The sequence below is a fragment of the Stomoxys calcitrans genome, chromosome 5 (genome assembly GCF_963082655.1).
Source record: "Stomoxys calcitrans chromosome 5, idStoCalc2.1, whole genome shotgun sequence".
Lineage (NCBI taxonomy): Eukaryota > Metazoa > Arthropoda > Insecta > Diptera > Muscidae > Stomoxys > Stomoxys calcitrans.
This window is the reverse complement of record NC_081556.1, coordinates 85,706,482-85,732,613: the sequence shown is the minus strand read 5'-3', so window position 1 is coordinate 85,732,613 and position 26,132 is coordinate 85,706,482. Positions and strand designations below refer to the sequence as shown.

The 26,132-nt window shown below is 40.7% G+C and overlaps 1 protein-coding gene across 1 annotated transcript in view; it reads right to left on the bottom strand.

Annotated features, from left to right (window-relative positions):
- LOC106086400 (uncharacterized) overlaps positions 1-26,132 on the bottom strand; it is a gene marked incomplete in the record, with an annotated part of 361,383 nt that overhangs the window by 257,277 nt on the left and 77,974 nt on the right. Inside the window, 1 exon segment of the mRNA XM_059368796.1 lies at positions 2,216-2,262.

Below are 26,132 nucleotides of genomic sequence, written 5' to 3'. Positions count from 1 at the left end.
TATATTGCCTATGTTTCTTTCCAGACCAACCTACACAATATGCGAAAATTTCGAGAAAATCGGTTCTGCCGTTTTTCAGTCCATACGGAACAAACGAACCAAGTCCCATATATCCGTGATTGGTTAATGTGCCCGTTGTGGGCGTTTTTGTGGGGGGTGGGGCGACCCCCTATACTTCGACATGAATTTGTATGCCAGATTTGTTATCTACTCCCGCATGCTTTTTATTTGATACTCCCGAACACCTTTCATTTGATACCCATATTGTTATGATCGTCAAATAAACCTATTTTAAGGGGTTGGGGCGGCCCCCTAGATACTTGGACCCAACTTTCATTATGAAACTCGTACTCTACCCTTTACTTCGACATGAATTTGTATGCCAGATTCGTTATCTACTTCCGCATACTTTTCATTTGATACCCATATCGATCCACTTTTGATTTTGGGTGGTGTCTTTGAGGTAATGGTGAAGATTCCGCCCCCTTCCCTTATCAATAAATAATAAAGCCTATTACTATGCCAAATGCGTTATCTACTCCCGCATACTTTTCATTTGATACCCATATTGTCCATATCGATCCACTTTTGATGTTGGGTGGTGTTTTTGCGGTAGCGGTGAAGGGTCCGCCCCCTTCCCTTATCAATAAATAATAAAGCCTATTCCTACTTCCAGACCATATTCGTAATCTACTCCCGAATAATTTTCATTTGAGTCCCATATTGTCATGATCGTCAAGTAAACCTATTTTAAGGGGTTTTGGGGCTTGGGCGGCCCCCAGATACATGGACCCAATTTTTTGTTACGAAATTCGTACTCTACTCTTGATTACCTTTCATTTGAATCCCATATTGTCCCGATCGATCCACTTTTATTTTTGGGTAGTACTTTTGGGGTAAGGGGGAGGGTCCGCCCCCTCCCGATATATATAGTTTAAGTTTCCTTCCAGACCAATCTACACAATCTATGAAAATTTCAAGGTCATCGGTTCAGCCGTTTTTCAGTCTATACGGAACACTCGCCCCACTTTGCCCAGCCTCGATTATACTGTGATGGTATGAACTCTTCCAATCCATTCTCTCATCACCTTAAGTCACATAGCCACAGTGGCAGCCTCATACTTAATCTGTATGTTTGCTATAGGCCAGCGCCCAAGTGAGCGTGGTACTAATAGCCCCGCCTATACCAAGACAACAAGTTCCCTGGACCTTTTGTATTGTCCTTATGTTCCACTTTGTTTTGCATCGCCGTACACCAAACTATTGAGACTTAAGTTTGTATTGGACTAATCGCGCTCCTGTAAAGCCAATGCACTATCACAGGATTCAGGCCCCATTTCGAGGCTACGGCCCTTGTACATAGTGTCCAACACCTACGAGCTTTATCGCTGCGCTTCTGGATGTGACATCTCCAGTTCATTTTCCTGCCCCAAATCACTCCCAAGTATATAGGATATAAAAATCTGAAGGATATCTTGAATTGGCCTAACTTCGTCTTCCTCGTAACTTTCCGACCTTTACATATAGCCCAGCCGTATGCCATGCAGAAATGCGTTCTAGAGGCTTATTGTGAAAGAATCGGTAGCCATAATTTCAGTGGAAAATATTCAGCTTTTGACTGCAAATGAATTGTGTGTTTTGCACCGTCAAGACTTTCTCTGTACATAAGAAGGGATGTTTTCATTCCTCTGAACCATATTTGTAAAGGCTTCGCTATAATAAGCCCTCATGAGAAATTACTTCTGTTGCAATAGGTTGATGATGAGATGTTTAATACGCTTATGTTTGCGGTGCACTTGAAAATAATGCTTAAAATCAATCAAAGTCTAAGTGGATTGTGTTCTTGAAGAGAAAATTATTATTTATGGTGTATAGTTATGACCACAAGAGGGCGAAGGATTAAAAAGGATATATAAAGGAAGGAGGAAATTTCATCGTAAAGCTAATAATAAAAACAATTAAAAAATAGCCTGAAGTACATCCAAGGCGTATGAACACAGTCTTAAAATTTTCAATTTTGTCTTAAATCATTATCGTTTCGTCGTATAGGATAAGCCTATAAGAAGAAGGACTCATATCATTGAACTAAAACTTGAATCAGACATCACTCTTTAATATGAGAGATTTATTACAGCTGTCACATAGTGGTAGGCTCGTGAGAATATTGCAAAACTATTTTTGCAACTATGTAATAAATAAAAGGATTAAAACATACCTTAAGGTTTGGTGCGATGTACATCATCATCCTTGAGTTTCGGTTGCCTGCAATAAAAAGTGAAAATTAATAGAAAAGTTCCAAGATTTCTTAAATATATCCTTATATATACAAATCAATTTGTGTTTGTTTGTCAGTTTGTTTGTGTGTTCCTTATAGACTCAGAAACGGTTGAACCGATTTTCTTGAAATTTTCGCTGATGGTGCATAATAATGATCCCGTGATGAAAAAAGGGTACTACATTTTTTCATATCTGAAGGGGGGCGGACCCTCCCCCTTACCCTAATTTTCAGAAATGCCAGATCTCGGAAATGGGTGGTGCGATTTAAGCGAACTTTTGTGTGCTCTCATATAGTAACCCAAAAATAAAAATTTGGTATCCAAATTTCGGATGAGGTACCTAGGAGGGCCGCCCCACCCTAAAATCTACAAAACATATATTTACACCAATCACGACAATATGGGACTCAAATCAAAGATATTTAGGATAAGAAAACGTATCTGATATCCAATTGTCGGACCAAGTGTTAGGGGAACCACCCCAACCCCCAAAACACCCCTAAATCGGACATATTTGCCGATCATGGTAATAGGGTACTCAAATGAAAGGTATTTACGAGTAGAATACGAATCTGATATCCAAATGTGGGACCACGTTTCTAGGGGCCCACCCCTTCCCCAAAACACCCCCCCAAAACAAGACTTTTTTACTGACCATGGGATTATGAGGCTTAAGTAAAAGGTATGTGAATATAGAATTTGAATCTGATATCCAAATATGGGACTAAGTGTTTGGGGGCCCGCTTCTACCCAAAAACATCCTCCATAGGGGACAAATTTACGACCATAGCAATATGGGGCTCAAATGAAAGGTCTTTGGGAGTAAAGCACGAATCTGATATCAATATTCGGGAAAAGTGTCTATGGGGCCACAACACCACCCAATAGATTATTGCAATATGAGGCTCAAATAAGATGGTTTTTATAGTGGAACACGAATCCGATATATATTTTCAAGGCCAACTCACTAAGTGGTCGCCCATCCCCCAAAACACCCCCCAAATTGGTCATGTTTGCCGACTATGAAAATATGGGGCTCAAACTAAAGGTATTTGGGAGTAGACCACATATCTGATATCAACATTAGGGACCAACTGTCTAGGTGACGTCCCACCACCATAACAACCCCCAAATAGGACATATTTGCTCACCAAGACAATTTGGGTCTTAAAGAGAGTGGAACTAAATATTCATAGTTTTTATGCCCAATACCCCAAAACGGACATATTTGCTGACTTTTGCAATTAGGAGTTTAAATGAGACTAGAAAACGAATTTGATATCAAATTGTGAGGCCAATAGTAATATGGCTCAAATAAATGAAAAGTGAGCACGTTGCTGATATATTTTCAGGGCTTAGTGTTTGGGGGACCACCCCAATCCCCAAAACACAACTTAATCGGCTATATTTACCGACCATGTCATGTGGGACTTAAATGAAAGGTATTGGGGGGTAGAGCAAGAATTGATACCCACTTTCGGGACCAATTTTCTGGGAGTCTACCCCACAAACAGCAATTTTTTACTGACCATCGCAATATGGGGCTCAATTAAAGATATTTGGGAGTGAAATACAAATCTGATATCCAATTGCGGGACGCCTCATCCCATAAACTTCCCTCTAACCAATGGCAATATGTGGTTAAAAAATTGGTATTTGAGAGAAGTGTACGTTGCGGTTTTTTTCAGGGCCAAGTGTCTGGGGACCAACTCACCCCAAAAACACCTATAAATCGGACATATATATTTACGAGTCAAGGCAATACGGGACTCAAAGGAAAGGTATTTGGGATAAGATCACGAAATTCATAACCACTTTCGAAACCCACCAACCGCCACACTGGGAGCCTTCTTACTCCCAAAATCCCCATGAGAATATCGGGCTCAAATAAAGTAATAGGATAAAAGGATTTCATTTATTTTATGTACAATATGACGACAAGTTTTATGAACAGAAATAGGGCATGCCAATGGGGTCTCCATTATCGCCGATTGCAGCAGACATAATCATGGAGGAACTACTAGACAATTGTATTGATAAAATGACGAGCAAACCGCGATTTTTTACCAAATATGTAGAAGACTTTTTTGGCATAATCGACAAGAATGAAGTATAAAATACACTCCGAATATTGAATTCATTCAATAAACAGATCCAATTTACAATGGAACACGAAACAAATGGCATGTTATCCTATCTTGACACTGTAGTCCATAGGAAAGGCAACAGATTGAAGCTCGATTGGTACCAAACAGACACAGCAAGGGGAAGACTCATTAACTTCTCTTCAAAGCATCCAAGGAGTTTAAAAATCAACACTGCCACGAATTTTATCGATAGGGTGTTCAAAAGAGACAAATCCTTCCACATCGAAAATGATAAGAGAACTCGAAACATATGAGAGCAATTGATTTCCCAAGAAAAGCGGTAATGGATCTAATAAAACATGTGAACATCCGTGTACACGTGGATCAAAACTAGAGGAAAAAAGGGGGTCTGGGGTTTATATAAAGAACCCAGGGACTGACATCTGTTTTAGACTGCCTGACCATAATACCGTCCTACAGACGGAGATCCGGGCGATCACGGAATGCGTAAAGTGGTGTGGTGCTAAAGCGAGGACGTCGAGTCTGAACATCTTTACCGACAGTAAAATAGCCATAAGGCCAATAACAACCAGGACGGTAAGGTCACGAACAGTCTTGCAGTGTAAGAAGGAGATTAACGTCTTCTCTGAGGATGGCAAAATCCGCATCGTTTGGGTGCCGGGCCATAACGGAGTAAGGGGAAATGTAAGGGCAGACGTTTTGCAGTGAAGGCCTGAGGACAGCCGTCAATAAACTTGGTTAACCCGGAGCTTTTCGGTTCGACGCAGTCCGAGTTAAGGGAGTGGGCGGCGAATGCGCATGCAACATTGTGGAACAGAGAAACGGTCGGTAGGACGGCGAAAATCCTATGGGGGACATCCAGATCGTGAGAAGACAAGGCTATTACTGAAAGGAAGTAAGAAGGAGGTCAGTATAGCTATTGGTATCATAACGGGACACATAGGACTACGAGCTCACTTATGTAAAATCGGTGCGGCAAGTGATAGCATGTGTAGGGCATGCGGGGAAGATGATGAGACGTTGGAGCATTTCCTTTGTCATTTCCCGACTTTCGCATCTAACAGATACCGGCACTAAGGTGGGGACACAATGTGAGACATCAACCAATTGTGAGGAGTGGTATTGAAAACAATTAAGGATTTTGTAAGTAACACGAGATTCTTAACTTAAAATTTTCTTTTTTGAGTTTACTTTATAGTTTTTAGAGCGCACAACAAGCCGATTACTGGCTTAGGTGTTTGTCCATAATGACATGGGGCGGATTAATATCTGCAACCTCTTTTCAACCTTACCTAACCTAACCCTACTCCCTCCCTGCTTCCCCTCACCATTAGGCAGTTAAATCCAGAAATTCGAAGTCCAAGAGCCACACCTACATGACCTCTGGAACAGAACAACGACATATCCTAATGTCACAGGAGGAACTTTAGAGCCACTGAAACGACATTACAATGGTGGAGAATTATTTGTAGAATCCAGACCATTGTTTAATTCTTCGCCACAGTTGCATTAGCCTCATCATTTGTGTTCGGAAAAAGTTAACCCTCACAAGCCTCCGTTGATCTTGTCATGATTGTAGGGGCACCACTCTTCATCAGACCGCTGGCGGATGATTGGGACCAGCAGAAAACCAGTAAGGAAGGGCAAAAGTCGGGCGGTGCCGACTATATAATACCCTACACCACCTAGTACGTGTAAAACTTTTTATATGTTGAACTTATCTGGAAATCTAGTCAGACTTTAATTTAGATACCAATTAAAATAGCAATTTAGAACCTTGTAAGATTTTCCTACCATAGGACAAAAAATTTGGATTTCCACATCTTTAAAAGGCCACATCGGATAAAAGATTATACAGGAGTTATATCGAAACCTGTGCCAATTTTAATGACACATAGTGGGACGTCAAATAGAGCATCTCACGCCCTACATTGTAGACATGATGTGGATTTTACTGCCTTAGAAGTCCATATCGGATGAAATATACACACTGGAGCTATATCTAAACTAGGACCGATTGAAATGAAATTTTGCGCACGTACCGGAACGTCAATTTAAACGTCTCATATAAAATCGGGCGAAAGTTATGGATTCTACAGCCTTAAAAGGCCATATCGGATGAAAGATACGAATGGTAGCTATATCTAAATCTAAACCGAATTTTATGAAATTTTGCACACATATGAAAACGTCAAATAAAGCACCTCATGCAAAATTTTGTAAATATCGGATCAAAATTGTGGCTTCTACAGTCTTAAAAAGCCAAATCGGATGAATGATATATATGGGAGCTATATCTAAATCTGAACCGATTTTTAAGAAATTTCGCACATATATTGGGACTTCACAAAAACGACGCCAAAATTGGTGGAGATCGGACCAAAATTGTGGCTTCTACAGCTATAATAGTTCAAATCAGATGAAAGATATGTATGGGAGCTATATCCAAATCTGAACCGATTTTTATGAAATTTTTCAGATATATTAAGTGCAGTAACAAAACAGTTGTGCGGATCGGTTGAAAATTGAAGCTACTACGGCCATTTAAGTGGAAATCGGGCGATACATATATATGGGAGCTATATCTAAATCTGAACCGATTTTTATGAAATGTTGCACACATATGGAGACGTCCAATAAAACACCCCATTCCAAATTTTGTAAAGATCGGTAAAAAATTGTGGCTTCTGCTGTCTTAAAAAGCCAAATCGGATGAAAGATATATATGGGAGCTATATCTAAATATGGATTTTCACGAAATTTTCCACACATATTAGAACGTCAAATTAAACACCTCGTGCAAAGTATTTTAAAAATCGGACTAAAATTTTAGCTTCTACAGCCTTAAAAAACCATATCGGATGAAAGATATATATGGGAGCCATATCTAAATCTGAACCGATTTTTTTCAAAATCAATAGCGTTTGTCCTTGGGACAAAATAGTGTTATGTGCAAAATTCCGCGACAATCGAGCAAAAAAATACGACCTGCACTTTGATTACAAGAATACATGGACTCACAGACGGACGGACAGACGGACATGGCTAACTCGAATAAGAAAGTGATTCTGAGTCGATCGATATACTTATCAGTGGGTCTAGCTCTTCTCCTTCTTAGCGTTGCAAACAAATGCACAAATCAATAATGCCCTGTACCACAGTGGTGGTGCAGGGTATAAAAAGGAAAGCCAATTTCGTCTTTCGATTATTCTCTATCAGAAGCTGTTCTTGCCGGCTGCCGTAACTGAACTCCGCCTTCTTCTTCTGCTGGTTCCGATCATCGGCCAGCAGGCAGTCTGCAGTTCGAATAAGCCGGTGTGAGCGTGAAACTAACTCCCCTCAGTGTATTTGCACTGCTCCCACATTTTGAATAGCAAAGCATGGGCAGACTAAATCAAGAGTGGGAGCAATGCTACAATTAGGTGGCTGTGCGGTGTGTGTCATTAGCTGGAAAAATGCCTTCCTCAGATGTTTTGTTAGTTGTTGATGTCGAGGTACCTTCCCAGGAACTAGAAAAGGAAATCTTAAAACTAAGTGTCAGAATTCGATCAAAAAGATAATCTATTCTGAGTTCAGTCAACAATCAGCTATAGTAAACATAGTCCACTAGAATATTCAGGTGGTACGTGGCCCTTCGACTCGCATTTTAAAACAGTTTAGACATCTTCAGTACACTAACTCTATGTTGTCTCCCCCAAAATGCTATGAAATTAAATTAAAAAACTCTGTTTTTCACTTTAATACTCTAAAATTAAAAAACAATTATATATGCTCATGTGAAATCGCGAATAAATTTTTCCCATTTTGTTGAACTATTCTCTGAAGTGTTGACGTATACAAAATGTTGCGCCTATGCGTTGCGTTGGTTCTAATGGTGGTGATCCCTTTGGTCGAAATCCAGGTAAAGTTATGGCAAACATTGTTTGGAAGTCATGCAACTAATTGCTTGTATTGCCTACCTATTTTAATAGGGTGTCAAGAGACAGTTTGCTTTGGAGTTCAGCTGCTTCAATTGCTCAGCTTCGAACCATATTGCGAAAGGAATTAATTGCGATTTAAAACGTCTAGCCATTAGCCGCTATAGCTTTAATGCCTACATTGAGTTCAGGCGGGAATTGCGCCCAAATGCTGATGCCTTGGTTCTGCTCCACTACAAATTGCCCAAAAGCAGTAGAGTTGTGAAGTTACTCGATATAAAAGTGAATATTTGTAGCTTTCTACGCAGCGCGCAACTCGTACCCATACCTTGGATTAAAGATATAGTGATGAAATTATATCGAAACAGTAATATGCCGATATCGTGTCCCGTCAAAGCAGTAAGTGCATACATTTTAAAACACTTTAGAATTATTTGGTGTTATTTTGTTTCTTCAACAGAATTACTTATACAATATAACAAATATGATGTTAAGCCAAGAAGATGTGCCCGCTTATGCGAACTCTATGAATTTCAATTTAACCATAACGCTTTTAGAGGACATCATACAGTTGGCAGCCCTTGAAATATTTGGCTCTATAGTTCCCAAATCTAAAAGAGTTTAACGAAAAGTCATGAATATCTTTGGGCTCCATAAAATAAACTTTGTACCCTCTCTTCAGTACTTGCTCGACATATATGTGTGTATTATATGTTGTGAAATGTAAACTTCATGTTTCAATTGATGATGGGTTTTTAATGCGAAGGTAAGTGGAAAGGCATTAAATTCGACCGAGACGAACTTTGGATACCATACCCTACCCCACTCTTAAAGTTAAAAGGGATGTAGCAATTGAAAAAGTGTACTGTTTTGCTAAAACTGATTACATCAAACTGAACTCACTACTCCCATCTGTTCAATGGAATGAAATTTTCAGAAGATATCAATGAAATGATTTCAACTTTTTATACTGTGCTACTTCACTTTATTTCCCTAAAACTACTTTTTGCAGCGCATCTGGTCCTCTATGGAATACAACCAATCTTTCTAGGCTGAAGAACAAGAAGAATCTTATGTATAAAAATCAATTTGTGTTGGTTTGTAGATTTGTTTGTATGTTTGTGTGTTCCTTATAGACTCAGAAACGGCTGAACCGTTTTTCTTGAAATTTTCACAGATGGTGCATAATGATCCCGTGGTGAAAATAGGGTACTACATTTTTTGATATCTGAAGGGGGAGCGGACCCTCCCACTTACCCTAATTTCCAAAAACGGCAGATCTCGGAGATGGGTGGTGCGATTCAAGTGAAATTTTGTGTACTCTTATATAGTACCCTAAAAATAAAAATTTGGTATCCAAATTTCGGATGGGGTACCTAGGGGGGATGCCCCATCCTAAAACCTACCAAACATATATTTAGACCAATCACGATAATATGGGACTCAAATGAAAGGTATTTAGGATAAGAAAACTTATCTGATATCTAATTGTCGGACCAAGTGCTAGGGGAACCACCCCAACCCCCAAAACACCCCTAAGTCGGACATATATACCGACCATTGCAATATGGGACTTAAATGAAATGTATTTGCGAGTAGAATACTAATCTAATATCCAAATGTGGGACTACGTTTCTGGGGGTCCACGCCTTCGCCAAAACACTCCCCAAAGAGGACTTATTTTCATCATTTATCAAAATTAGGGGCCAAATGTCTAGCGGACGTCCCACCACCATAACAACCCCCAAATGGGACGTATTTGCTCACCAAGACAGTTTGGGTCTTAAAGAGAGTGGCTCTAAATATTCATAGTTTTTAGGGCCAATACCCCAAAGCGGACATATTTGCTGGCTTTTGCAATAAGGAGTTTAAATGAGATTAGAAAACGAATTTGATATCCAATTTTGAGGCCAATGGCCATATGGGGTTAAAATAAATGATATATAGATATATGAGAATGGAGCACGTTGCTGATATATTTTCCGGGTTAAGTGTTTGAGGGACCACACCAATCCCCAAGGCACCCCTAAATCGGGTATATTTACCCACCATTTCAATGTGGAGCTTAAATAAAAGGTGTTGGGGGTAGAGCAAGAAGTGATACAAACTTTCGGGACCTATTTTCTGGGGGTCTACCCCTTTCCCAAAATACCCCACCAGCAGCAATTTTTTAGTGACCATCGCAATATGGGGCTCAAATAAGGGTATTTGGGAGTAGAATACGAATTTGATATCCAAATGTAGGACCATGTATTTAGCGCATCACCCCTTTCCCAAAACACCCCCAAAGGGAAAAAAATTTTTCGACCATGCCAATATGTGGCTCAAATGAAAGGTATTTGAGATTAGAAAACGAATTTGATAACCTATATTGGGACCATGTGTTTGGGGAACGCCTCATCCTGTAAACTCCTCTTAAACCAATGGCAATATGGGACTTAAATAAATGGTATTTGAGAGAAGAGCACGATGATGACATTTTCTCAGGACAAAGTATGTGGGGGACCACCATCATGAGAATATCGGGCTGAAATGAAGTACTTTTAGAATGGAGTACACCTTACATCCAAACTTAAATTCGTAGACCAATAAAGATCATATGGGATTCAGATAAAGGCACTTATATTGTCAAACTGTTAGTCAAGCGATATACTATTTTCGTAGCATGGTATTTCACTGAAAGCTGTTTAATTGTCGAAAATAAATATTCAAAGGAAACTTTTGTTCCATATAAAGTAAAAGAAGGCGCATCGGAGCGGACCCGGTCAGCTAGTAAATTATATAAAAGGTTTAAATGCTCAGGGTCAACGTCTGACTTTTCGATGTATTCATAAACAAGATGCGAATATAATAAAGAAAACAATTTGGCATATGGTAGTTATTTGAATAAAATTAGAAATCAATTGAAATCGAAACCTAAATCCTTCTACAAATTTGTGAAATCAAAGCGCCGTTGTAATATTTTGCCGAACTTTCTTAGATATAAAGCTAAAGTAGCAGATAGCGATTCAGGCATTGCCGATATGTTTGCTGACTTTTTTAGCACTACTTACACAGATAATTATTATGATTTATGTGGAACATATCCATGCACAATCAACAATGCAGCTTTTATAGACGTGTCTGGAATAGGCGAAAACGTAGTACTTGAAATTTAAGGTCACTGAAGATAACCACCTCTCGACAGACGAAGACTACACTTTACAAGACACTGATACTACCCGTGCTGTTATATGGTTCTGAAGCATGGGTACTTGTGAAAGCAGATGAGGCAGTGCTTGGAGTATTTGAGAGAAAGATTCTTCGTAAAATATATGGACCAGTTTGCGTTAACGGAGAATATAGGCGATGTATGAATCACGAGCTGTATGACGGCGATAGCATAGTTACACGCATCAAAATACAACGGCTGTGTTGGCTATGGATGAATGGATGAAGAAGCTCCAGCAAAGAAGTCTTTTGAAGGCAAACACGGTGGTACACGCAAACCGGGAAGACCAAAAGCCCGATGGAAAGATCAAGTTGTGGGAGACACCTTGAAACTTGGTGTCAGAGATTTTAGAATGAGTGCAGAAGATCGAGGCGCTTGGAACGCTATTCTAAGTTCGGCAAGTGGAACAAATATTCTGTCATAGCCAATTAAAGTAAAGTAAAGTAAAGTATGGCTTTAAATACCTTGGATTGCTTCTAGACCAACGCTTATACTTCCGTCAACACTTCGCAATGGTTGTAAACAAAGCACGTGGTGCTCTTGGCTTCGCGAAACGCCGGAGTAAAGAACTTAATGATTTCTCTGTGAAGAAAAACTTATATACGTCGCTAGTCAGAAGTAATATCCAGTACGGTTCAGTGGTATGGGATCCGTACTACAATATTTATTCTGATTTGATAGAATCGGTTCAAAAACCAGAATTCGAGCCCAGGCGATCAGCGTCATAGGCGGACATGCTTACCTCTGCGCTACGGTGGCCTACTGGATACCCACCACCAAGGGCATACACATGAACTACCTTTCGTCATTATCCGGTGACACAAAAATTAGTGGGATGAGTTTATAGACCAAACAAGCATACGGATACGCGAGATTTTTTCTCTGTCCTTGAACCACGCTCTCTCTCTTGCCTACTCAGATATTGTGGTTGCTGGGGACTTCAACTCTAACGTTTTATAGGAGACGGGCTTGACGTTTGAAATGTCTTCCTTGGGACTTTTGCCTGTCAATTCAACAATTCCCCTGCATTTTTCGGCATCCTCCAGCACGCTTCTCGATCTGTTCTTTGTTAGTGAGACTTCTAAAGTCCTCCTATACCACCAACTGTCAGCCTCATGTTTTTCGAACCATGATTTGATCTTTTTATGCCCCCCATCATAGGATGGGGTATACTAATTTCGTCATACTGTTTGTAGCTCCTCGAAATATTCGTCTAAGACCCCATAAAGGGTATATATTCTTGATCGTCACAATATTTTAAGTCGAACTAGCCATTATCGTCTGTCCGTCCGTCCGTCCGTCTGTCTGTCCGTCCGTCTGTCTGTCGAAAGCACGCTAACTCTCGAAGGAGTAAAGCTAGCTGCTTGAAATTTTGCACAAATACTTCTTATTAAAGTAGGTCGGTTGGGATTGTACATGGGCTATATCGGTCCACGTTTTGATATAGCTGCCATATAAACCGATCTGGGATCTTGACTTCTTCAGCCACTAGAGGGCTCAATTATTATCCGATTTGGCTGAAATTTTGCATGAGGTGTTTTCTTATGGCTTCCAACAACTGTGCTGAGTATTATTGAAATCGGTCCATAACCTGATATAGCTGTCATATAAACCTATCTGGGGTCTTGACTTCTTCAGCCACTAGAGGGCCTAATTATTATCCCATTTCGCTGAAATTTTGCATGACGTGTTTTGTTATGACTTTTAACTGATGTGCTAAGTATGGTTAAAATCGGTTCATAACCTGATGTAGCTGCTATATAAACTGATCTGGGGTCTTGACTTCTTCAGCCACTAGAGGGCACAATTCGTATCCGATTTGGCTGAAATTTTGCTCGAGATGTTTTATTATGACTTCCAACAACTGAGCTGAGTATAGTTGAAATCGGTTCATAATCTGATATAGCTGTCATATAAACCTATCTGGGGTCTTGACCTCTTCAGCCACTAGAGGGCGCAATTATTATCCGATTTGGTTGAAATTTTGCATGAGGTGTTTTGTTATGACTTTCAACAACTGTGCCAAATAAAGTTCAAATCGGTTCATAACCTGCAATAGCTGCTATATAAACCGATCTGGGGACTTGCCTTCTTGAGCCACTAGAGGACGAAATTATTATCCGATTTGGCTGAAATTTTACATAAACTGTTCTGTTATGACTTTCAACAACTGTGCTAAGAATAGTTCAAATCGATCCATAACCTGATATAGTTGTCATATAAACCAATCTAGGGTCTTGACTTCTTGAGCCTCTACAGGGAGCAGTTCCTATCCGATTTGGCTGAAATTTTGCACGACGTGTTTTGTTACGACTTCCAACAAATGTATTAAAAATGTTTCAAATCGGTCCATAACCTGATATAGCTGCCATATAAACCGATCTGGGGTCTTGACTTCTTGAGCCACTAAAGGGCGCAATTATTAACCGATTTAGTTGCAATTTTGGCTAAATTTGATACACTGACTTCTACCATGGTCTCCAATATTCTATATTCTTTTATCCTTTGTTTGCCTAAAAAGAGATACCGCGGATAGAGCTCGCAAATGCGATCCATGGTGGACGGTATATAAGATTCGGCCCGACCGAACTTAGGGCGCTTTTACTTGTTATGATTTGTAATAGTGATGACAAATACGGTTCATCTGTATCTGCAGGGGTATCTCCTATACATTTGAACAAGTCATTCAAAGAACTTGTCAAATGCGATCCATAGTGGAGGGTGTATAAGATTCGGCCGGTCGTACTTATTGCGCTTTTATTTGTTCGAGGTAGCGTAGAGTTATCATTCGCTTACAATTTTGTTGTTTATACTATTTATGAATCATTGGAATAGTTGACCTTCTGTAGAAGACTTAAGTATGCTTCTTTAATAATTTTAGCAGATGGAGACCCCAATGTCAGTGTTATTCAAATCCCAACTAAACTCTAGGCTAATTGAATTTAATTAAATTTCTTGCGAGCTGTGCACATCAGAAATCATTGAGATATCCAAATATGCAAACTTCTCAAAAGAGGGGTTTGAATAAAAAAAAAAAAACAGCAAGCCAAACTTGAGCAGAAACATATGCCACTCACTACAAATGCGTACTTGAACATCTGCCGAAATTGAATGAGATTTAGAGGCGATTTGCCAGCAGCAGCAGAATGTGAATGAACTGGGCAAGAAGAAAAACGCTTTCTTTGTTCAGCTGCACATTTTTGCAGTAGTTTTTTGGTGATTTGTGATCACAATGAATGAAGAACAAACCTTGACCAATTTTTTCCACTGTTTAAACTTTTTGCCGAATAATTGCTTAGTGTTTTTTGTGTGTTCTGCCTGTTTAACGATGCATTTCGAAAACTAGAATGGAGACGTTTCATTTGCATGCAAATTGAATTTTTTTGGTTTTTTTCACATTGTTAAGCATTTGAATCGAATCAATTTGCAACGCCACCTAGTACACATATATTCAGATAAAGAAAAAATTAAATAAAACCAAACTAGTGCACATAGACAAAAGCTATATTTTAACTAAAATAAATACCAGCAAAAAAAAAACCAAGCAAGAGCTGTACATATAAAAGACTATGAATTTTGCTCAGTTTTGGTAAATGTATCAACTGGGCGTGTATTCAATTGCCCATGGAGTCTAAATTAAGCAAATACTCACATTTAAATTTGGTTTCATTTCACAGGCGCCAATAAAACGTCTGTAGTTTCAACAAAAAAAAAAAAACAAGTAAAAGCGTGCTAAGTTCGGCCGGGCCGAATCTTATATACCCTCCACCATGGATCGCATATGTCGAGTTCTTTTCCCGGCATCTCTTCTTAGGCAAAACCAAAAGGATAAAAAAAAGATTTGCTCTGCCATTAGAGCGATATCAAGATATGGTCCGGTTTGGACCACAATTAAATTATCTGCTGGAGACCTGTGTAAAATGTCAGCCAATTCGAATAAGAATTGCGAACTTTTAGGATTCAAGAAGTAAAATAGAGAGATCGATTTATGTGGGAGCTGTATCGGCCTATAGACCGATTCAGACCATAATAAACATGTATTTTGATGGTCCTGAAAGGATTCGTCGTACAAAATTTCAGGCAAATCGGATAATAATTGCGACCTCTAGAGGCTCAAGAAGTCTAGTCCCCAGATCGGTTTATATGACAGCTACATCAGGTTATAGACTGATTTGATGCATACTTGGCACATTTATTAGAAGTCATAACAAAATACTTCGAGCAAAATTCCATTCAATTCGGATAAGAATTGCGGCCTCTAGAGGCTCAAGAAGTCAAGACCCTAGATCGGTTTATATGGCAGCTATATCAGGTTATAAACCGATTTAAACCATACTTGGCACAGTTGTTAGATATCATAACAAAATACTTCGTGCAAAATTTCATTAAAATCGGATTAGAATTGCGCCCTCTAGAGGCTCAAGAAGTCAAGACCGAAGATCGGTTTATAAGACAGCTGTGTCAGGTTATGAACCGATTTGAACCATACTTGGCACAGTTGTTGGATATCATAACATAACACGTCGTGCAAAATTTCATTCCAATCGGATAGGAATTGCGCCCTCTAGAAGCTCAAGAAGTCAAGACCCAAAATCGGTTTATATGGCAGCTATATCAAAACATGGACCGATATGGCCCGTTTACAATACCAACCGACCTACACTGATAAGAAGTATTTGTGCAAAATTTCAAGCGGCTAGCTTTACTCCTACGGAAGTTAGCGTGCTTTCGACTGACAGACGGACGAACGGGTGGACGGACGGGTGGACGGACGGGTGGACGGACGGGTGGACGGACGGGTGGACGGACGGGTGGACGGACGGGTGGACGGACGGGTGGACGGATATGGCTAGTTCGACTTAAAATGTCATGACGATCAAGAATATATATACTTTATGGGGTCTTAGACGAATATTTTACAAACAGAATGACGAGATTAGTACACCCCCATCCTATGGTGAAGGGTATAAAAAAGTAAACTAAATTTAAGTGTTTGTCTCTTTTGTCTTTTTTTCCATCAATCATAGCCTTACGCATCAAGCCCGATGAATGACGCATATCTCAATGATTGCTTAAATAAGACATCTGCAAAAACTTCATAGAGAATACTATGTAGCAGCAAAACCCAAAGTTAGTCAATTGCAAAAGAAATAGGCAAAACTTCACTTTTGGTTGTGGGGCTACGGTTACATCCATCATCTCTCCACTTAAGATTGAAGAAATCATCGAACAATGCCAATTTCCCAGTCATCAAACTAACGAAAGAGGAAACGACGGATAATCCAGAGGGATACGTAATTCGTCTCCAGCCTTTAAGCAAAGGTGTTGCTTCCGATTCAGACAACGACAGTGTGAATAAAGCAATCATTGCTGGCGAAGACCGCAAGACCGAAAAACCAAAGTGGGATGACCGACGAAGGGGCAGAGGAGTATGCAAAGGCAGCGCAATCGGGCGAAAGTGCAGTATGTTGGAAGGCATAAAACCGACATTCCAACCACTTCTACGGAAGCTGGACTTATTTTTACTTTAATTGGCTATGACAGAATATTTGTTCTACTAGCCGAACCTAGAATAGCGTTCCAAGCGCCTAAATCTTCTGCGCTCATTCTAAAATCTTTGACTGCAAGTTTCGAGGTGTCTCCCACAACCTAAACTTTCCATCGGGCTTTTGGTCTTCCCGGTTTGCGTGTACCACCGTGTTTGCCTTCAAAAGACTTCTTTGCTGGAGCTTCTTCATCCATTCTGACAACATGACCTAGCCAACGCAGCCGTTGTATTTTGATGCGTGTAACTATGCTATCGTCGTCATACAGCTAGTGATTCATATGTCGCCTATATTCTCCATTAATGCATATTTTACGAAGAATCTTTCTCTCAAATACTCCAAGCACTGCCTCATATGCTTTCACAAGTACCCATGCTTCAGAACCATATAACAGCATGGTAGTCTCAGTGTCTTGTATAGTGTAATCTTCGTCTGTCGAGAGATGGCCTTGTTTCTAAACTGCTTACTTAGTCCAAAGTAGCATCTGTTTGTCAGTATTATTCTTCGCTTTATCTCAAAACTGGTGTCATTCGTTTCGGTTACGACGGTGACGAGGTAGATTAAGTTACTGACTATCTCAAAGTTGTGGTTCTCAACTTTCTCCATTTTCTTTTTCCGCTCGGTTGTGCAAAGCTTTTTGGGAGTTGAAACCATCCATTTCGTCTTATCTCCATTTACTGCCAATCCCATTTTCACTGTCTCTCCTTCGATTCTTTCAAAGGCTGCAGTTACTACTTCCGGTGACCGACCTATGATATCGATGTTGTCGGCATAGGCGAATAGCATGTGTTCTCTTATGATTAGTGTGCCATATCTCATCCTGTGTCATCCTGCAGAGTCTTGTTAATTTTGCAGACATGGCTTGAAATACCTTTGAACGTAAAGGAGTATCGAAAGCGGCTTTGTTGTCAACAAAGAGATGGAAGGTGTTGATTTGTCCTTCTCGGGTCTTTTCCAGGATTTGGTGCAGTGTGAATATCTGGTCTAGGGTGGATTTACCTGGTCTAAAGCCGCATTGATAGGGTCCAATTATCTTATTGACTTTAGGTTTTAATCTTTCACACAGTATCTTGTATGCGATGGGGAGGAGAGTTTTTCCTCTGTAGTTGGCACATTCCGTCTTGTCTCCTTTCTTGTGTACGGTACGTAGTATGCTGAGGTTCCAATCATCGGGTATGCGATCTTCTAGCCACAATGCGCAGATAAGCTGATGCATACTCCTTATCAGCGTGTCACCTACGGTCTTAAACAGTCCAGTGGGAAACAAGTCGGCTCTTGCTGCCTTGTTGTTCTTTAGTCGGGTCACTGCTACCTGGACCTCATTCTGACTGGGAGGTAAACATTCTATACCATCATCAGGGATTGTTTCTGCGGTATCCTCTTCGCCGCCAACGTCGGACACTAGCAGTTGGGTAAAATGTTCCTTCCATATCCTCAGCATGATGTGTGCGTCAGTTACCAGATTTCTTTTTTGTCTCTGCAGGAGAATGTGCCTGCACCAAAGCCATCGGTTTAATGTTTATTTCTTTGATAGAATTTCCGGACTTCATTCTGACTCCAGTACATCTCAATTCGCTCACACTCACGTCTTTCCATTTCCTTTTTCTTTCTGCGGAACAGACGTTTCTCCTCTTCTCCCGATATCTCTCCTTCATTTGGCGCGTTGCTACTGATTGCAGGATTACTTTATATGTCGCATTCTTGGCTTCAGTAGCATCTCGACACTTTTGTTCGTACCATGGGTTCCTTGGAGGAGGCTTCCGGTACCCAAGTACGGATTTCGTGTCATTTTCCATTGAGTGGGTAATGGTTTGCCACTGCGCCATTATATCATCGGAACAAGGAGTGCTTTCATCAAGCAGTTGGTTCAGTCGAGTGGAGTATGCCTTGGCCATTTGTTGTGTTTGCAGCTTTTCAATGTCCAGCTTCCGTGCAGTGTCAGATCGTACTTTCCTCGCCATGTTCAAACGGGTGCGAACCTTTGCTGCAACAAGGTAATGATCCGAATCTATATTCGCTTCACGGATCGATTGTACATCTAACACGCTGGATGAATGCCTTCCATTTATCACAATGTGATCAAATTGGTTCCAGGTGTTTTGATCGGTTGACAGTCATGTGGCTTGGTTAATATTCGATTAGGGACTTCGAAGCCAATTTGAATTCACAGGCAAAGAAGAAGTGGCGGTAGGGTCGAGAGTATTGCTGCTGTGGAGGCTTCATTCTCAAGCGTTGGGCATATATGTGTCGTCGTTATAGCGAAAAGATCTTGGCCTTCATTCATACAAAATCAAATTTATGGAAGAACTGAAGCCGCTCGGCCACCAGAAGCGTCGTTCATGAATTGGGCTGAGCAACAACTTGAACTTGATTCGGTTTTTCTACGAAACAATCATCTTCAGCGATGAGGCTCATTTCTGGCTGAATGGCTTCGTCAACAGGCCAATTATACGTTAATAGGCAGACAGCAATTCACACTTACTCAATGAGTAATCAGTGCATCCCGAAGATATAACGGTGCGGTTTATGGGCCAGCGGCTTCATTAGGCCGTACTTCTGCCGTGATGATCAAGTTTTTAGTCGCAATTGGATGATACGAACTTGGAGGACATTGAGTTCCAACAAGACGGCGCCTCAAGCCACACAGCGAATGTCCCAATCAAGTTATAGGAAACCAAGTTTGGAGATTGTGCTATCCCATGAAATGGTCTAGTCAATTGGCCGTCTTAGTCGGCGCAATTTGACGCCGATAGACTTTTGTCTGTGGGGTTATGTCAATTCTATGGTCTATCCCATGAAGCCAACGACGATTGATGATCTTCGTACGAATATCGAACGCGAAATTGCAGCAGTATCGGCCGATTTAAGCTTGAAAACTGTCGAAAATTGGGTTCTGCATCTGGACTTCTGCAAGAGTGGCCTTGTTGGCCATGCAAAAAAAATCGAGTTCCAAACATAATAGCATCGAACGTACCTTCACAGAGAAAGAAAGAATTTCATTGACATCCACAACCGTTTTTGTTTTATTAACAAAAAAAAACTTTTGTAGCGCTCTTATTGAAAAACCCAATGTGTCGTGCCTGGAAACTTCCTTAGTCTCAATACTTCTCACATTAGTTAACAAACAACGGCTGTCAGCATTACCTGGGAATACTTGATCTAAATCGTGAATAGTGAGGAAATTTAACAATTTAATCGACAAGGAATAATTCTCAAGTGCAGAAGACCACCTATTGACCAGAAGAAGACCACCTAAGACCAACTATTGCTCTGAATAAAATTTATTTTTTTTTTCTAAAATTTTAGTCATGTTCCCGATAAATCTTTCAAATAGAATAGTCAAACTTAAAATAGAAAACTTTCCAATTTTGCTAACTAAAGTGACCAAATTCCATATAAATGATGGTAAAAAAAGTTAATTAAAACTTAACGATAACGGTAGCATTACTTCCTCAATTGAAACTAGCCATTTCCGGTCATATTCATTTCCGTTATGAGCCTATCTCAGAACAAATTTCCTTTGGACTTTGGACATGTGTGCCAGCTTTGGGGGGTTCCCTTCACAAATGGCTAAATGAATGGCTTGGCACTTACACACGTCTGTTCGGTGGAACATCATCATATAGGACACCATCAAATAGTGGAAGCAGCAACAACAAAAACAGAGAAATAATGTTGTGAACGAATGACACATAATGCTGGAAGAAAAAGAAAAACTGCCAAAACGGAAATCACTGCAAACACTAAAGGAACAAAAATCTGAAATGGCACAACGACATGTTGATGACAACAAGAACCAGCAATGGCATCATAACGAAGACTAGGAGGAGCCTCGAACATACAACGCTGACACGACATCACTTGAAGATGAAGATGAAAATGAAAATGGAATTTCATCATCGACATCTTGTACTGGGTAAACAGACATGTGAAGAGCAAACATTAACCGGAGACCACCAGTGTTTGCATTGCAGCAGCACGAGAGCAATCCACCACCACCACGACCACCATCAACAGCAAAGGCAACAGCAACACTATCATGACAATGACGAATTTGACACAGTTTTCCTTCTATTTTTCATGTGTTTTTCCTTCTTTTTTTTTTGCTTTTCACTCACATTTCGACTTGGTCAGATGAAAAAAGAAAATCATGCAAAATATTCACTAGACGAGGACCAGAGCAAGTGTGAAACATTATGTGTCATGCATTGGATAAACAAACTTAAACTTTTTATAGTTAACATGAAAATTCCGTAAAAACCAATCGACCATGCACTACAGTGGTATACGCGACAACATTTTTACAAATTCAAAGAAATTCAGAAACCAAAAATTATTGCAATACTTATTACCAATTCTAAAGCTTTTTTTACAAGGAATCTATTCGGTCCTTAATAGTCGATTTGAAAATGTATTAAATGTTGTAGTTCGCGTTTAGGTTGGTAAACTTAATGAGGTTTATCTAGTAACAGTTCTGAGTGGCTTTCATTTGACAACATCCACACCAATTTTGGTTCCTTCCTCATTTTAGTTGTGCAACACTCGTTATATGAAGTATGCATACACTATGCCTTTATCTCAAATGTGGACACAAACCTCCCCGCGGTGTCACCACAAACCTCACCGCGGTGTCACAGCCATCTTACGGGTGAATGTTCTACAGGTGAACTCGTAGAACGATAAACAAGTAAAAAGGCGTTAAATTCGGCCGGGTCGAACTTTGTATACCCACCACCTCGGATATATATGTTAACCATCTTTCGTCAAACCATCTTTCCGGCCGATACGGGATAACTATGAACACCACACAGGCTGGAATTTTGAGCTCCGACTTGTGTGGTGTCCATCGTTATCACGGGAAGCTTAGCTGAATGCTACCAGGTGCACTGGTGGAAAGCTCCGTTTTTATGCGGAGTAGCTGCGAATGCGTCCGCGGGGAGTCAGCGATTTTCGAGAGAAGAGTCTCAATGAGGAGTCAGGTGGCACTGGCTCTTAATTAAATACTGAGTGCCAATGATACTCGAGATGACAAGGCGAGTTATTGGCGCCTTCTAATAACCAATGGCCAACATCAGCGTCTGTTCCCAGGTTAGGGGCGGCTGGTGTCGAGCGTCGTATCGTGGAGCAAGCGGCTCGCCACAACGAGGGATACATGCAATCCCACAAACCCATGCGGTTGGGGGCGCTGGGCCAGTAACCCGCCCCGGAAAACTATGAGAAACAAACGAATTGTAACAAGTAAAAGCGTGCAAAGTTCTTATATACCCTCCACCATGGATCGCATTTGTCGAGTTCTTTTTCCGGCATCTCTTCTTAGGGAAAAAAGGATATAAGAAAAGATTTGCTCTGCTATTAGAGCGATATCATGATATGGTCCGGTTTGGACCACAATTAAATTACATGTTGGAGACCTGTGTAAAATGTCAGCCAATTCGAATAAGAATTGCGCCCTTTGTGGGCTCAAGAAGTAAAATAGAGGGATCGATTTATATGGGAGCTGTATCGGCCTATAGACCGATTCAGACCATAATAAACACGTATGTTAATGGTCATGAGAGAATTCGTCGTACAAAATTTTAGGCAAATCGGATAATAATTGCGACCTCTAGAGGCTCAAGAAGTCAAGATCCCAGATCGGTTTATATGGCAGCTATATCAGGTTATGAACCGACTTGTACTTTATTTGACATAGTTGTTGAAAGTAACAATAAAAAACGTCTTGCGAAATTTCGGCCAAATCGGATAGAAATTGAGCCCTCTAGAAGCTCAAGAAGTCAAGTCCCCAGATCTGTTTATATGACAGCTATATCAGGTTATGAACCGATTTGAACCATATTTGGCACAGTTGTTGTATATCATAACAAAATACGTCGCGCAAAATTTCATTCCAATCGGATAAGAATTGCGCACTCTAGAGGCTCAAGAAGTCAAGACCCAAGATCGGTTTATATGACAGCTATATAAGGTTATTGACCGATTTGAACCATACTTGGGACAGTTGTTGGATATCGTAACAAAACACGTCGTGCAAAATTTCATTCCAATCGGATAAGAATTGCGCACTCTAGAGGCTTAAGAAGTCAAGACCCCAGATCGGTTTATATGGCAGCTATATCAGGTTATGAACCATACTTGGCACAGTTGTTGGACATAATAACAAAATACGTCGTGCAAAATTTCATTCCAATCGGATAAGAATTGCGCACTCTAGAGGCTCAAGAAGTAAAGACCCAAGATCGGTTTATATGGCACCTATATCAGGTTATGGACCGATGTGAACCATACTTGGCACAGTTGTTGGATATCGTAACAAAACACGTCGTGCAAAATTTCATTCCAATCGGATAAGAATTGCGCACTCTAGAGGCTCAAGAAGTCAAGACCCCAGATCGTTTTATATGGCAGCTATATCAGGTTATGAACCGATTTGAACCATACTTGGCACAGTTGTTGGATATAACAACAAAACACGTCGTGCAAAATTTCATTCCAATCGGATAAGAATTGCGCACACTAGAGGCTCAAGAAGTCAAGACCCAAGATCGGTTTATATGGCAGCTATATCAAAACATGGACCGATATGGCCCATTTACAATACCAACTGACCTACACTAATAAGAAGTATTTGTGCAAAATTTCAAGCGGCTAGCTTTACTCCTTCGGAAGTTAGCGTGCTTTCGACAGACAGACGGACGGACGGACGGACGGACATGGCTAGATCGACATAAAATTTCACGACGATCAAGAATATATATACTTTATGGGGTCTCAGACGAATATTTCGAGTAGTTACAATCAGAATGACGAAATTAGTATACCCCCCATCTTATGGTGGAGGGTATAAAGACGGACCCCCCAACGTTGACGACCCACGGTAAACGAAAAAGGGACCATGATTTGCGGATCTGCACCTGGACCATGATTTGCGGTCCGCACTCTCTATACAGAAGGTGCAGTATATGCGCTGCCGGATGTATTAGAGAAGTACAAGGCAGATATAACCGCCTTACAGGAAGTGCGATGGACTGGGAATGGCATCACTACAACACCAAACGGTGACGAACTATACTATAGCTGCCATAACACGAGGCATGAATTTGGCTGTGGATTTGTGGTTAGTCGGAGACTGAAACACCTAGTCTCCAGCTTTACTCCGGTGGATGAGAGGCTAGCCACAATCCGCATAAAAGCCAAATTCTTCAACATCAGCCTTATTTGTGCCCATGGCCCGAAGGAAGATAAAAACGAGCAGACCAAATATATTTTCTACGAGCGCCTAGAGAGAGAATATGACCGCTGCCCCGCCCATGAAATCGTTCTGGGAGATTTCAATACGAAGATGGGGAAGGGAGACATTTTTGGTCCAACAGTCGGAAAGTTTAGCCTCCACGAGATAATGTCCAGTAATGGGTTGAGGCTAATAGATTTCTCCGCGGCAGAAAACATGGTAGTTAGTAGCACCAGATTTTAACATAAAAATATTCACAAAGTCACATGGCTGTCACCCGATCAAAACACGAGAACCAATTTCATCACATTGTGATCGATGGAAGGCATTCATCCAAAGTGTAAGATGTAAGATCGATCCGTGGAGTGAATATAGATTCGGATCATTACCTTGTTGCAGCAAAGGTTCGCACCCGTCGGAACATGGCGAGGAAAGTATGATCTGACACTGCACGGAAGGTGGACATTGAAAAGCTGCAAACACAACAGATGGCAAAGGCATACTCCACTCGACTGACCCAACTGCTTGATGAAAGCACTCCTTGTTGCGATGATATAATGGCGTATTGGCAAACTATTGCCCACTTCATGGAAAATGCCACGAAATCCGTACTTGGGTACCGGAAGCCTCCTCCAAGGAACCCATGGTACGACCAAGAGTGTCGAGATGCTACTGAGCCAAGAATGCGACATATAAAGCAACCCTGCAATCAGTAGCAACGCGCCAGATGAAGGAGAGGTATCGGGAGAAAAGGAGAAGAGTATAGTTTTTTTACGATTTTACGATTTATTTTATTTGTGATCCAACACAACAAGATATGCTCTTATATATGACAGAAAGAAAAAGAAAATGGAAAGGCATGAGTGTGAGCGAATTGAGATGTGCAGGAGTCAGAATAAAGTCCGGAAATGTGGCTAGAAGAATGCATACCCGATGATTGGAACCTCAGCATACTATGTCCCGTACACAAGAAAGGAGACAAGACGGAATGTGCCAACTACAGAGGAATAAGTCTCCTCCCCATCGCATACAAGATACTCTCGAGCGAACTGTGTGAAAGATTAAAACCTAAAGTCAATGAGATAATTGGGCCCTATCAATGCGGTTTTAGACCTGGTAAATCCACCCTAGACCAAATATTCACACTGCGCCAAATCCTGGAAAAGACCCGAGAGCGCACTGTGTGAAAAATTAAAACCTGTAGTCAGCGGCTTTAGACCTGGTAAATCCACCCTGACACTTGCTGATACGCGTTTCCCAGTAAGAATAGCAAAGAATAACTCCGAACCTTTTAATACCAAACGAGGTTTCAGAGAAGGAGACAGCCTATCGTGTGATCTCTTTAATATCCCGCTGGACAAGATTATATGAGATGCAGATGTGAATAGATATGACACACTAATCACAAGAGAACACATGCTCCCATGCCGATGACATCGATATCATAGGTCGGTCACCGGAAGTAGTAACTGCAGCCTTTGAAAGAATCGAAAGAGAGTCAGTGAAAATGGGTCTGGCAGTAAATGGAGATAAGACGAAATGGATGGTCTCCACTCCCAAAAAGTCTTGTACAACCGAGCAGATAAAGAACATGGAGAAAGTTGGGAATCACAATTTTGAAATAGTCAGTAACTTTATCTACCTCGGCACCGCCGTAACCGAAACGAATGACACCAGTTTTGAGATAAAGCGAAGAATAATACTGGCAAACAGATGCTACTTTGGACTAAGTAAGCAGTTTAGAAACAAGGCCATCTCTCGACAGACGAAGACTACACTTTACAAGACACTGATACTACCCGTGCTGTTATATGGTTCTGAAGCATGGGTACTTGTGAAAGCAGAT